This window comes from Chionomys nivalis, chromosome 1, assembly GCF_950005125.1.
Source record: "Chionomys nivalis chromosome 1, mChiNiv1.1, whole genome shotgun sequence".
In the NCBI taxonomy this organism is placed as follows: Eukaryota; Metazoa; Chordata; class Mammalia; order Rodentia; family Cricetidae; genus Chionomys; species Chionomys nivalis.
In genome coordinates this window covers 166,417,694-166,432,595 of record NC_080086.1, presented here as the reverse complement: position 1 = coordinate 166,432,595, position 14,902 = coordinate 166,417,694, and the positions used below count along the sequence as shown (strand labels likewise).

The following is a 14,902-nucleotide window of genomic DNA, read 5'->3' as shown; positions in this document are numbered from 1 at the left end:
ATGCTCAGGTCACTTGTCTGATCTGGAAGAACCTTCCACACTCTTTAAATGGAATTTTTCTGAGTTCTAAAGTTCCTTTCTACAGGTTTAAAGCTGACCTCTCTCCCACTCTTGGGTATTCCCCTCAGACCTCTGCTCAAATTCACTTTCCTTTCTTTCTTTCTTCCTTTCTTCCTTCCTTCCTTCCTTCCTCCCTCCCTCCCTCCCTCCCTCCCTCCCTCCCTCCCTCTTTCTTTCTTTCTTTCTTTCTTTCTTTCTTTCTTTCTTTCTTTCTTTCTTTCTGTGTGTATGTCTTCTTTGTAGCAGTCTTTGAAGTCAATGGCTCTCATTTAGCCTCTTGCAAGAGGATGAATCATTAGAAACCCACAGAGCCAAGCTACACTTGGGAAATGTCTGTTTAAGAAGAAATTGATAGAAATCCACATCTACCCATTTATTCTGCTGACCTGTTTTTGATCTACATCTCCAAGCCAAATTCATTCATGACAGCCTTGAAGTCCATCTTCAAATCCACAGGCATCATATATCAGAAGGGAAACCACCTTTTCCTCACCATCAGAACAACACTCTACTTACAAAGAGTGGAAACCACTGGGGCTGTAGTTGGTGGGAATCCTAATACTGGCTTAGACTAGAAAGGCATTTGACTTTCACCCCTTGTCTGTGATCAACAATGTGGTTGTCAAATCCCAATTTGATTCAATTCACTTTCAACCAGAGCCAATTGTCCATTAGTCACTCCAAATAATAACAGAGCAAATAAATAACTCCCCTGAAGGCTGCCAAGCCCTGGAGCGACAGGCATCAAAGAGGTCTGTTGGCCTTGGAGCCTACCCACCTGCAGTGAACTAGACCCAACCCTGGAACCCTGGAGCAGCTCAGAAGTTTCCCAGGCTCCAGGGACCAGCTCAGGAATTAGACAAGTCCTGGAAGGGTTCGTGCAGCTGTGTCTTCCCTAGGGCGACTTTCTGTCTTGGCTACAGGCAAAGGGTCCTTCCGGTAAAAATGGAACACAGTGTTTATGCAGCTTGACTGTGAATTGGTACATGCTAATTCTTCAAAATCATTCATTCCCATCTTAAAAGAAAAAAAAAAAACTATCCTGGTCCAAGACAGGGCCTCTTCTTGTTTACCACATCAGATTTTTGACTTGAATTTTTCTGTTTCCATCATTTTAATAAGAACCCATAACTCACTAAGCAATTTTGCGGTTCCAATTTACCCCTATCTAGCTAAACAAATTGAATTTCCATCTTAATTAGCTCATTTGGTGGAAACAAATGTACATGTTAATGGATATATACATATTAAAATATTGCATGAGTCAATTACAGTGTTGATAGAAATGAAGGGCACACAATTATGCATATAACTATTTTTAAGTCACACCAGAAGCACTGCAAGTTTGTCAGAGTGATAATACATGGTACATGTTCAAAGAATATAAGTTTTTCTCATAAAATTTGATCACCCTGCTACATGAATATGCTCTTCTAGAAGAAATAAACATATTTCTTTAGGTACATCTAAAGAATGAGATATAGTGGAAGCCGGGCGGTGATGGCCCACGCCTTTAATCCCAGCACTAGGAAGGCAGGGGCAGGCAGATCTCTGTGAGTTCGAGGACAGCCTGGACTACAGAGCGAGTGCCAAGACAGGCTCCAAAGCTACAGAGAAACCTTGTCTCAAAAAAAAAAAAAAAAAAAAAGATATATAATGGAAATTTATTTCATATGGTTTAAATTAATCAACTCACAAATTTGATCTACACTGAGTGCTACTTGATGGTTCACATATTCTCCACACAATTCAATAATTAAATCTCTAGGGTAAACTCAGAAAGAAAAGAGAAAAGGAAGACAGAATTTATGATGTTCCTCCAAGACTTAAACATGCATTTTGGGTGGAAACAAATGAGTAAATGAGTTGCCTACCCTCCTGCCTACAGAACCATCAGACTTCCTCATTTGAAGTGCCTCTAAAGAACTGCGGTACCCATAGGAACAGAGTTTGGGTTGTTTGTTTTATGGTAAGGTTTCTTTTATATTTTTCAAAAAAAACTGTGAAAATTTCCCTAGAGTTTTAGGGTGTTCTTATTTTTAGGCCAAAAATTCTAATGATGGCTTATAGGGCACACTTGGTCAGCTGTCCACTAAGCGCACATACAGACACTATATGTTAGACTCTATGTTAAAAGAATGCTTTTGCAATCAGAAGCAAAGCCCTGTGAGTAGGACGTATCACTGTCCACATTCTCGGCACCCGAGTGAGGTAGGATATTCTGAAAACATTGTTCTAAGTCTTTGAAAAGTTTCCATTTGTTTTATCTTAAAAGATCTTCTCTGTTTCATGGAATTATCACCAAATTGTATTCACTATTGATTTGAATCTGAGCTGCCTTTTCTCTGGGCATCTGAAACTCTCTTAGGAAGTCACACAGAAAGATGATTTCGGCCCTTCTTCTATTATGATACAGTAGAGAACAGGAGAATGGTGTGCTAGATGTCCAAATCCGGATGAGAATGACACCAAGGAAGTCTGTTACTTTCAATAGTAAGAGCAAAGTCTACCAAACGCTTGTAGTAAGTTTTCAAGGAAAATGTGGGAGATGACACTTGAATCTTCTTCTTCCTCTACGGAGGACTCCACCAGAAGCAGCAATCGGGAGAACCCCTGTGCATGCGGCCAGGCCACTAGGACAGTACAGGAGCTTCAGCCGATGCAATATCAGATCATACGATAGCTTTTAAGATGCAACCAAACACTGAAAACATCTGGCCACAAACAGACAGACACAAGCACGTTTTGCATGTAGCAAGAAGGTTCCCCCAAGGATCCTCATGGGATTTATTAAGCTATCAATGCCATATGCAGAAAGTTATGACAAAGGAGTCATTTGTCACACGAACCTAGATGTCTTGTCACTTAAAGTATGATCCCCAGGCCAAAGAACTGCGGTCGCCCAGAAGTCCTTCAATATGTACAGTTCCTAAGGAAAATTAGGGCATCAGAACCTTCATTCCGGAGAAATCCTTGGACAACGGCCTGAACATGAAAGTTAGGTGGTACGTGCACTGTACCAAAAACTCTAAAGACCTTAATGTGGCGAAAATAGCCAATTGAAAAACTAGTGCATCCCCTTCCAGACTCTTACGAAGGATCTAGAACCCCATCATTTAGTACAAGACATCATGCCCGGTTCACTTTAGCCTCTTTTGGGATGGTCTTCCCACTTTTTTTTTTTAAGACTATGACTCAGATTTCCCTTTCTTGTTTCCTGTCACACATCCTTCCTCCTCCTCACTTCACTGGATCAAACTTACCTTCTGGCGTCTTTAGCAATCTTTAGGTGTCCTGGGAAAGTGACAATGACAGCAGCAAATAAGGGGCGTGGCAAAGACAGGGTTAATAGCATGAGCTCGTGTTTAGCAGGATGGTTTACAGCTTGTGAGAGCTTCACTCACTGAGGAAGCAAAGTGTGTCATCAGCATTCCCCCCCACTCCAAGCTTCCCCCCCCAAAAAAAAAGTCTCAGAAAGCCTGGTAACACATCCATTAGCACACACTGGGCAATATACAGGACAGGAGTCAACTACCGGCCTCTGAATCAGAGGCTCTGCTTTTGATTAGGAGTTCCCTGTATGAAAAATGCACTCCAAAAATGGATGGTAAAAGTCACTGTCTTTGGAGATCTCAGTTGTCAAATCTCCCAGGCCTTGAGCATGATCAATTTTTGCACTGCATTTAGTGAGAAAAGACAGCGATCTAGGAAAAGAAAAAGGTGTATTCTTTGGAGAAGCAGGAAGCATCATGTTGGGAGTGCTGGAGAACAGACCATGAAAGATGAGAAGAGGGAAGGAATCAGCAGAGAGGGAGGCCTGCCTTTGATACTGTCCATTACCAGACTCCCCATCATATACTCTGCTTGTATGAGTCTATCTCTTAACATAGAAACTCTGGATGGACTGCAGAAATCGGGATGCTCACAGGACTGGCTGGGCGGTGGTGGTGCATGCCTTTAATCTCAGCACTCGGGAGGCAGAGGCAGGCGGATCTCTGTGAGTTTGAGACCAGCCTGCTAGTTCATGGACAGGCACCAAAGCTACAGAGAAACCTTGTCTAAAAAAAAAAAAAAAAAAAAAAAAAAAAAAAAAGGACTGTTCTCAGTTATTTGACCTCATATATGTTGGACTTTAAGTCTGATTTGAGAGGATAATGGGAAATAAGTTCAATTAATTAAACAAAAGGAGAGATGGTCATACGTGAAAAACTCTAAACTAGGGAGTTTAAGATATTTGTTCTGTTGCAGATACATTTTTTAAAAAAATATGTATATAGTGTTCTGCCTGCATGCCAGAAGAGGGTACCAGATCTCATTGTAGATGGTTGTGAGCCACCATGTGGTTGCTGGGAATTGAACACAGGACCTTTGGAAGGGCAGCCTGTGCTCTTGACCTCCTCTGAGCCAACTTTCTAGCCCACAGATACATTCTTGAAAGAAGTCATATTGCTTCCACTAAGCACACCCTATTCAGCCTACATGAATAAATTGTTACAGAAATACAGGGGGCAAGTAGACTTTTGAAATTCTGAGAAGCAATGGCGTCACAGCTAGACTCAAATTGTGATGTACATTGAGTGGTTCTAGAAGAGCAGGGATTCTCTCTCCATGCTAGAAGCAGTCGAGAGTCAGAAGCCATGGTAATGTAAAGGACAGAGGAAGGTGGGGTGTGAGGCCGGCTGGACCCATAGATTTGGAAGCCAGAGGATATCAGCAGCAACACAGAATGTTTGTTGTGAGGCCTGGGGAATGGGTCAAGGACATCATGGGATTGAATCAGCATTTAGAAGTAAAGATGAGGGAGAAGAAGAGGAGAGAAGAGAGAGAAAACTTTAAATGTCCACATTTGAAAGCTGACAGGGGGTGGAGAGGATCAAAGAGAAGGCGAGAAGGTAAGTATCCAAAGAGGTTGGGGGCAAAGTTGCCTATTGATGCGTCATGGGGATCACAAGAGAGGATATCAGAAGAGGGCCAGGCTAGCAGACAATGCTGGTGTGTGCTAAGCACAAAGAAAGGCAACTTGCCACAGGATGAAATTACCTATGACTTTAAAACATTGTTTTCCCCAGAGTCAGGTCTGTGGTTGCTTGGAATCTGTTTTAGGTGAATTTCTAATAAAGCGTCTCACAAGTTAACCCTGCCTAGGAGACGGGCCTGTGAACCAAAGGCTAGAGCATGTGGGTGTGTGATTTGATAAAACTAGGGCCGGATGGTCAGTACCAGGACTTGTTTTGTTCAAACTTAATACAAAGTAGACAATTTTTGTTGTTATTGTTCTATTTGTGGAGTTTAGGAATCTAAGACTTCAACTATTAGAAAACCTGCCTTTTCTTTTTCAATTTGAAATGGGAACTTACCTAAAAGTCACTACAATAACAAGACTCTAAACGCAAAAGGCACTGAGAAAAATTAAATTTTATTACTCAAAATGTCTCAGGCATGAACTATTGACTATGCTACGTTGTTCCTACCCATCCTTACCCCATGGGGAATCACGATGAGTGTGAGCCTCATAACACATAAACACTACCATAGTTACAATCTTCTCCAATAGTGCTTGCTCACAGCTACCCTTTAACCAAAAGCACCTCCCAGTGTCATAAAAGGCGGGTCACAGTTACTGATGTAGAAAGTTTGTAACAACAGCATGCAAACTGCTATCTACAAGTCTGGCTTGTAACACCTAGAAAAAAAATGGCCCAACAAATGGTAACTCAGATAGGCCCTGAACGCCAAGAATGGAAGGACTTCCCCATGAAAAGCCAGGGCACAAATTCTCCTCAAGCTAATTGACCCTGGATGGAAAAAGCAGGCCCTGCTCCCATAGAAGAGGTGGTATACACGTGCGCGTTCTTTCACCCTCGCTCCCAGGGAGAAAGGGTGGCCTGTGCCAGAGGACACAAAGCATTTCCATTTGTGCATCCGACGGACCTCCAGAGAGAAAACATTCCTCCTCCACCTCAGCTTTACCTGCAAAGCACAATCAGAAGCGGCTCAGGGCTCAGCCTTGGATGATCCAGTGTAAACCAGACTGAAGGTAAGTCAGGGGAGCTGGCGTGTGGAGCAGGCTTTCTGTCCCACGGTCCTGGGTAGTCTCAGTGAGGCCTTACCATCAGTACATGGTCAAGGACAAGCCCCTTGCCACCACCATGTTGCCATAGTAAGAACATAAGTGTTTGGGAAGCTGCCATTTATAACCTTAATTCTGACTTCAACCTACTGCTGACTTCACACCATGCCATCTAGATCGGGCAAAAGCCGTGTTCCAGGGAACACACTGAGGAGCAACAGACTCAGCACACTACAAAGGCCAAGCGGGAATGCCACTATCATGAGAAATTCAGAGTCTCTCCAAGAGAAAGGAAAAACTTGAAACCTAAAATATTTGATTTCTAAGGTTAACTTTGTTGATATAAGCAAACTATTCAGGGGTCTTGTGTTACTTTTAGTGACCAGGTCTTGTTAAAATGCAAACTAGATTATTGGATTGCAAAATTAAATAAATAAGGGAAAAATCAGATATTATTACATGTTGCTGTTTGTAAAGACCAAATAAGAAGTGTGAAAACTGCCAGGTGGTGGTGGCACACGCCTTTAATCCCTGCATTCAAGAGGCAGAGGCAGGTAGATCTCCGTAAGTTCAAGGCCAACCTGGTCTACAGAGCGAGTTCCAGGACAACCAGGGCGACACAGAGAAACCATATCTCAAGAAGAAAATAAAAAAAAATGAAATGAGCTTCCAGTGTTATAAGAAAACGGGGGGGGGGGTGTCCAGGAAGACAGACGATTGCATATTATATAGCTATATGGCACACACAACACACAATACAATATGCGGTCAAATATATTCTCTTCTCATCCCCTATGGGATATCATTTAGGAGTCAGATGGCTAAGGCATCATGTAGACCATAGGTCTGTCTCTCTCACAGCTCTGCCTTTGAGGACATAAAACAAACCCCTTGAATCCAGAATCCAGAGAGCTAGAGTTCGCATAAAGGCGGGGTGAGGGTGAGGAGGCCATGCCTACATAGGTGGGCAGTTCACCCAGGGAGAAAGCTGTCTTGACCTGGGTCTGTGAGTAGCAGCAGAAAGATTGCCTTCTTCTAAAGACTTACATTTTAATCAGAGAATTTAAATTTCAAAGTTTCTTATAGTTAGAAAGAAAAGGATTGGGGTTTTAAAATAAAATGGTTTAAAAACCACATCCTCTCATTTCAATGACAAACAACCACTGTTGGCAGTCTGAAATCACTCAGGTCCCAGGGAGGAGTGAGGGACCACATTCACCCTAATTTCCCTTGAATTTAAGTGGACTATAAGTGTTTCTAATGACTTGGCCTTGAAGGCACATCATTTACTTTAAAGCGGACATAATGAACCCCGGAAAGCACCAGCCTTCTGTTCTGTGTTGGCCGACTACTCTTCTGTTTCATTCTCATTACCTTTTAATATTCCCACGAAACAATTCATTCCCAGACGATCAAAGGGCTAAAGTGGGCTCCGCCGTTTCATCAGCTCCACATTTGCCTGGGATCATGAAAGTGCTCCATTATGCTGCTAGTTCAAAAGCTTTGCTTTGGTAGTTCCTGAAGTGCCTCCCAGGCACTTCCCTCCAACACACACACACACACACACACACACACACACACAGAGAGAGAGAGAGAGAAAGAGAGAGAGAGAGAGAGAGAGAGAGAGAGAGAGAGAGAGAGAGCTAGAGAGAGAGGCAAATACTTTCTTAAAAGTACTGGACAAAAAAAAAATCTTTGGTAGTCCCAGGAGAAAAGATGCTGAACAAGAAGAACTTTTTCACTTTGTTATCCCCCAAAGTGTTCATCGCCTCCTTTCAGGGGCCAATCACTTGATTTCCAGGGCCTCACCCCGCCCCTACACCACTAAAGTCCCTGTTAAAGGGAAGACAGGAATGAGTTAGCTCTCTGTATATAATCAAAAGTGTGCTCTTGTATTCACATATTCCATAGAAGTGTGTGTGCGCACACACGCATGTATAAGAGGAGAGGAGAGGCTGTGTTTTGTGCACAAAGAAAGTGAATACACTCTTCTCAAAATACATTATGATAACTTAATTGAAACATCACCTCAGAGATTCTGGGTATTTACCAAACTAGTCTTGATCTCATCCCTGGGTTCTTTGGATGAAATTGAAAACGTAACTGCTTATGTGCCCGTTCGTTAGTATAATTGGCACTCCCAAGAAAAGGCAGAATCCAAAGCATGTCTTTGAAACTTTGAACTGAACTGTTTCTAGAACCCGTTCCTGAGCTGGCAGGTAGGATAGGGAGAGATGGTCTTCTGTCAGCAGACACAGGAGGGGCAGGCCGCGCCGCCGCGCGTGTACCACACCTAAGCGGCAGCAGTTGGCAAGCTTGGGGCAACCTGAGAAGCGGAGGTACGAAAATGAGAGCTGCCTGGTGGATCTCTCTCTCTCTCTCTCTCTCTCTCTCTCTCTCTCTCTCTCTCTCTCTCTCTCTCTCTCTCTCTCTCTCTCTCTCTTCTCTCTCTTTACTGGGCCAGACACACCCACCAAAGCTCCAGGTTTTACAAAGAGCACAAATGTATCCTCTCCCGCGCTCTGCCTGCTCCAGCAGGTAGCAGGAACGCCATCCCACGTACTCTCCACAACACAAAAGCTGCTTTCCTTCCTCTCATCCGAGCACACCCTCACTGGCCGAACTCGTTACCCCCTCCCCAACTGCCCCCCCCCCCCCATTTCCCTCTGTTAGTTTGCTTTCTGGAGCAAGCCGGCTTTGAAAATCAGTCCCATTAGCCGACTCCAGGCAGCTCCTCTCAACATCCAACCCCCACGGACTGCAGATTGCCAGGAAAGTGGCCTGGGGGTAGGCACACTTTACCGGGGACCCTTCGGAGAAATCCACAGGGTGCCTTGCACTTACTTTGGCTTGCAGATGTCCTCGCTGACTTGCAGGCTGCCTTTGTTGCACGGTGCAGGGTGAGGTTTCTGCAGCGGACTCCAGGTACTGCTGGCTGCTGCTCCTGCCTGGGCGACTGCGCTCTCCCCCCTTCTGGATGGATGACTCAGTGCTTTCTTTCTTCCCCCTCGCTCCACTTTGGATTTTCTTACGCTCTGGGGCTTCCTTGGCGGGATTTTTGGACGGGAAGGCGGGGAACCTGATCCTGCCTTGACTCAATTACACCCTGCCAAGGAGGGAAATGGAGAATGGGAGGGTTGAGAGAAGCCGGCGGGGAGAAGAAGCAGGCTGTGCGAGGGAGGGGGAGTGCTTTGCCCCCGAAATCTGATTGGGAAGCTTATGAAAAGCAGGCTACTCTGGGGGCAGGCTTTCCCCAAACGAATTTGCACAGAAAGACGAGGGAGTATAAAACTGTTTGTTCTTAACATTCACCCCGCACGGTATTTCTTTAACGAATTCCCAAGCAGCATCATTTTTTCCTCTCATGGCTCCATACCTCGACTTATCAAGTCGGGTATCTTAATTGGAAAACCGATGGTATTTTAGACTACAGTTTTGGTCCCACGCTTGCTTTCTTTCTTTCTTTCTTTCTTTCTTTCTTTCTTTCTTTCTTTCTTTCTTTCTTTCTTTCTTTCTTTCTTTCTTTCTAACCATGATATACGGAGGGTAGGGGGAGTTAAGTGCGAACGCAGCTGCCCCTTGCTCTCTCTCTCTCGACGCCCAAAAGTCCTTCCCTGCAGGGAGTCCAGCTAACTTCGGCCGCCAGCTGCAGCCCACCTGCAGTCACTCACCTACGAAGAACCTTTCCTGGATTGTCGCTGGGATTGACAGATCTCTGAAAATTGCCAATTAAATGTCACTTTCCTTTAGGGGATTTTTGGCTCTTTTGATGTCTCTAGAGACCGATTTTTTTGACACGCTTTTGGCAAAGAACATGGGATAATCAGTGTGGCTCAAACTCGGGGGTTTGTAACGCTCAGAGGGTGAACTTCCCAGCTTCCTGCGACCTTTGAACCAAGAGGATAAAGTGACGTATCACATAGAAACTTACTGCAAAACGATGAAGGAGTAAAACTGAAATTTACCCAAATATGTTCAAATTGTAAAATGGACTCCAATTTCTCCCAATTCTGACATTACACCCCTCCGACTCAACTTAATTAGTAAGTCTTATGGGATCCCATGACCTTTGAACCCTCATATCTTAGGACCATCCTACAATGAGCGCCATCAGTTTATGGCAAGTTGTTTTAAGGATGGGCGGGGGTGCGGTGGGGGCTCTTCTGTTTACTGCTTACTGCACCTAGGCCCAAGAGTCCTCTGGGGACAAAAGAGGTGACCCTGCAGGAGAGAGCTTTTAATGCATTGGTTTTGTTTTGTTTTTTCAAAGGAGGAAACAACAGAATTTTGTTTGCACACCCAAGCCTATCTCGCTATCAGACTCTTCTCCAGCTGCCTTTCCTTGTGCGCAAACCCCCTTGTCTTCCTCAAGTCAGACTCCCAGTGACTCGGTTTCCTTTTCTAGTCTTCATTTCACCAGGGAGCAGTCAACCCATTTCCACCGGGCTTTACCTGGATGCGTTATGAACGACTCCCAAGATTTGTTTTTGCCAGTCCCTTTACTGTAAGACACGCCTCAACATTTCCTACTGTTCCAGAAAGCTTGTCCTTCTCCTTATTACCCCTTAATTTTATCTTTATGTTTAGCATAGGCTGCTGTCAGTTCAGTAAACCATGTTGGATTAATTATGGCACTTTTTGGATTCTCATGATGCCAACTCTGTTTCATTTATCACTTCAAAATATAACATGTTGCTAAAGAGGCAAATGTGAAACTTAGTTATATGTGTGGTTCTCAAAGGGGAGAACCTCTAGGAGACACTTAGTAAAGTCTGGAGGCATTTTTAGTTATCACAGTTTGGAGAAAGTTATGACATATTCTATCTAGTGAGCTCTCTAAGGAGCAGAGGTCAAGAATGTTACACATACATCTTACAGGCCTGTCTCTATGGCCTAGTGACTCAAGTGCTTTCTGTGCAAATGTCAGACTGGAGTCTGGATCCCTGGTGCCCAACTTGTAGCCTATCATCCTAGCACTTGGGAGGCAGAAACAAGGATCATGGAACAAAGCTATTAGTTAGACTAACCACATCATAAGCTCTGGGTTCAGAAAGACACCCTGTCTTAGGAAAGAAAGTGGGGATCGAATGAAGCCTCCACAGGCAAACATGCCCATATTCATGCATACCAGCATGTATATGGGTTTACACATATGTAAGCATGTGTTAACATATGAACAACACACACACACACACACACAAATAAGTTGTCCCAGAATGTAAATAGGGTCAAAGCTGAGAAATGTTAATGCCATTATTTACCATGATATTTTGAAAATGTACAAGAGTGAAGAGTATGTTTTTTCCATAAGTAGAAACCTATTAAAAGGCAATAAGCTGTATTTTAAATCAACCAATATTTTCAAGAAAGCCTAAGTAAAACACTTAATGCACCTGAGATGCCCACCCTCAAATCTACATATCCTAGGTAGACTGGTGCCAGATTTCTAGTCATTGCACTCACATGACTACCCATGGGGAGCCCTTCAGTGTTTGACTGGATAAAATCACAAAGAAAATGTTAAAAATGTTGATATACAGAAAGCGTGTGTATTTGCTCTTAATTAACAAATTAAAATTAGGAGGGGAATGATGTGATTAGTGACATGAAAAGAAAATGCTGATTTGGGAAGAAAAACTTCAGAGATATAAATCTGAGCGATGACCTAAACAATACTGAAGAAAATTGACCTGTGAAGCTAAAGAGCCTCCACGCAAAGCCACAGCAGAAAGGGCACCATCTGAGCTGGCTGGAGTTGTGGCAGAGCAATAGAGCTCAGTGGTGGGAACTCCCAGCTAGAGGGTTGGGTGTTCAAGTCGGCTCGCGGCAGCCTGTGTCCACCACAGGTAACTACAGTTTACTCCAAATGATCCAAGTGCCACTGAGAATGAAAAACCCCCACTGATTTCACAAGGTCCCTAAGCTGTGGTGCAGACACCACAGGAGAGCAAGAGAAGACACAGATCCCCCAGCAGGAGGTTCTGCAATTACTCCATGACTGAATGTTTGCCCCTACCCTGCTCCCCAATTGCTAGGAGAATAACTCCAAATGCTTTTGTTCTCTGAAGCTTCTATCAGCAGTTACTATCACGGGTTTCTCTGCCCATGTTCAATGTCTCCAGGTGAAATTAATGACCCCCTGCATGCCTGTGACAAGACTAATAAGCAATTAATGCAAGGTGATTTGAAATCAAGAAAACTCTAACATGGCTCATGGTTGTTTTGAAAATGAGGCCACTGACTCCTCGGTGACAAATACAAAGAGGTGGGTCACTAGCTGGATCTTTGAAAATGTGGAGGAAGCAGATGAAAAATTGGGTAACACATCTCCTACTGTCTACTTGGCAGGGTGTTTGGATTCTTGGCCATCACTCTCTAGTTCTCCCATCTCCTTAGAATGCAAAGAACAATTCGTCAAGCTATCTGTCTGTCACAGCTTAAGGGCAATCCCAGGAACACATCTAGAGAAATACATTCTAGCAAGCATGCTTAGTTCCTTCCCAAATCCTGCCTCTTCTTTTTGCTAGCATTGTTCATTTGGTTAGGAGACCAAGTAAGCAGATTGTATGCATCAGACTTTGGCCTGTGACAAAATTAACTATTTAAAATACTTAACTACTTAAGAAAGATTTAGTAGAAGAAGAAGGAGGAGGAGGAGGAGGAGGAGACAAAGAGGAGGAAAGATTAGATTTAGTCTATATTTCATATATTTAAGCCATATCAGTACCTGCTGAATTTAAGTATCTCCAGTTCATGCCCCTCTAGCCTGCCCTTCTTGCTAAAATCTGTCAACACGAGGTTCCAGATTGTCAAAGCAACCATAGACGAATAAGATGTTGTTAGGGGCAACACAAAGGCCACAGAAAAAAATCAGGCCTTAATACCCAACGTGTGTGTGTGAAGTTTTTGCCTCAATTTTAGACAGAAAGCACCCACTTTCGCTATGACTAAACATTGCCCTTGTTAGGAGGCAAAAACTTCACTTTTTACTAGTTTCATATGATTTTGTACTAGTAATTCTAGCCAACAGAGTCTTATAAGAACTGAAAAAGCACCAAAGGGAGTAAACTGCCTTTTTCTTGGACTGGGGGTGTACATGGAAGTCTATCAGGAGGACACAGAGAACCTAACCCCATGGACTAAGTAACCTGTAGTAGTGACCTTTCTCATCAGCATGGCAAAGTACCGGACAAAAGCATCTTAACTGAGGAGACTTTCTCTGGCCCACAGTTTGCGGAATTTTAGTCCATTATGGCAGGGAAGGCATGGCAGAGCAATTCAGCCTGTGCCACCAGGAATGTGAGGCAACTGTCACCACGTTTCACGGTAGGCAGAGAGCAGGAAAAGTTCAGAGTGCAGCATTTTCTACTTAGGCAGTGTCATTCAAGACACAAGAAACCACTCTATTGGTTATCGGTCAGGGAGGCCCCAGAGGTCTCTAAAACAACAAAAGCTAATGCCATTGCCCTTGGTTAATCATTCACCATGGTTACAGAGTAAAACACCAATGATAAAGATATCACATACTCTGGCTACAGGGCTTAGAGAAAGAAACCAGCCTCAAAACAACCAGGAAACGTCCTCCCCACTGGCTAACTTTCATCGTACCTGAAGGTGTTGTGTGAGGAGAAAATACATCAATGGTGTTCCATATTCCAGGATCATACGTATACCATATCAGCTTATCAGTCGAGTTAAACCACAGGCGCAATAGCAGTAGAACTATTTTGGGATGGCTGTTTTCTGGCCGGGTTTGAGGCCTGATTCACAATAGGGAATCTCATGCCTGCTATTGTCAACCTAGTCAAAGCCCACGGCTGTAGAGGTCAGAGACCCTAAGGCAGAACCTGCTGCTGCTATTTTGCTAGACGGTTATGCTGTCAAAATCCCATCAAAACATTTTTGTGAATACCCATAGGCCTTGGTCAGAGAAGCAGGTTTTTGCTGTGAGCAACAGTCAACAAAAGTCGGGCAGTGGTGGCGCACGCCTTTAATCCCAGCACTCGGGAGGCAGAGGCAGGCGGATCTCTGTGAGTTCGAGACCAGCCTGGTCTACAAGAACTAGTTCCAGGACAGGCTCCAAAACCACAGAGAAACCCTGTCTCGAAAAACCAAAAAAAAAAAAAAAAAAAAACCAGTCAACAAAGAGACAGTTAGTCAAAGTTCTGAGAACTCTAGACTGGGTAATCAGGCCTAAACAAGACATCTGTATCAAATACCCAACTGAAGTTCAAGTAACATCACGGAAGAGGAGGCACAGAAAAATGTCAGAAGAGAAGAATGGGTAGGAAGGCTGTGGAATTCTATTCTCTGGCCAGAGCATGGCTGCTGCACTCAAACTCACAGCAGTTGGTGTTATCCGCACATGGTGGAATTAAGCCAGGCAAAACTCTGACACAGGTGGGGTAGAGAATCTCTGAGGAGCTAGTAGCCATAGATAGTTCCTGGGGAAAAAAAAAAGCTTCAGTCTTCTTTAAAGGATGTGGTAGCCCAAAGGTTTCCATATATATACACATATATATGTATATAAATACATACATGTGTGTGTGTATATATATATACATACACACAGGAAATATATACAAACACGTGTGTGTGCATGTGTTTAAATACTTCGGACTAAATTTAGGGAAGTATGCCCAAAGCTCATACACCACAAAGACCCAAAATTTATAAGAACAGTTTTAGCACATTTAAAGAAAAAAGAGAGTCCCCATTCTTCAAAACAAAGATTTCGGATTGCAAAACTGTAAAATCTTTCTATATTTAGAT

General features: G+C 43.6%; 1 protein-coding gene across 1 annotated transcript in view; it reads right to left on the bottom strand.

Annotated features, from left to right (window-relative positions):
- Positions 1–9,096, bottom strand: part of Ptn (pleiotrophin) — an 85,594-nt gene extending 76,498 nt beyond the window's left edge. The window contains exon 1 of the mRNA XM_057773917.1: positions 8,975–9,096. The gene's annotated coding sequence lies outside the window, so the exon portion shown is untranslated. The remainder of the gene's footprint in view (positions 1–8,974) is intronic.
- Between the last annotated feature and the right edge of the window lie 5,806 nt (positions 9,097–14,902).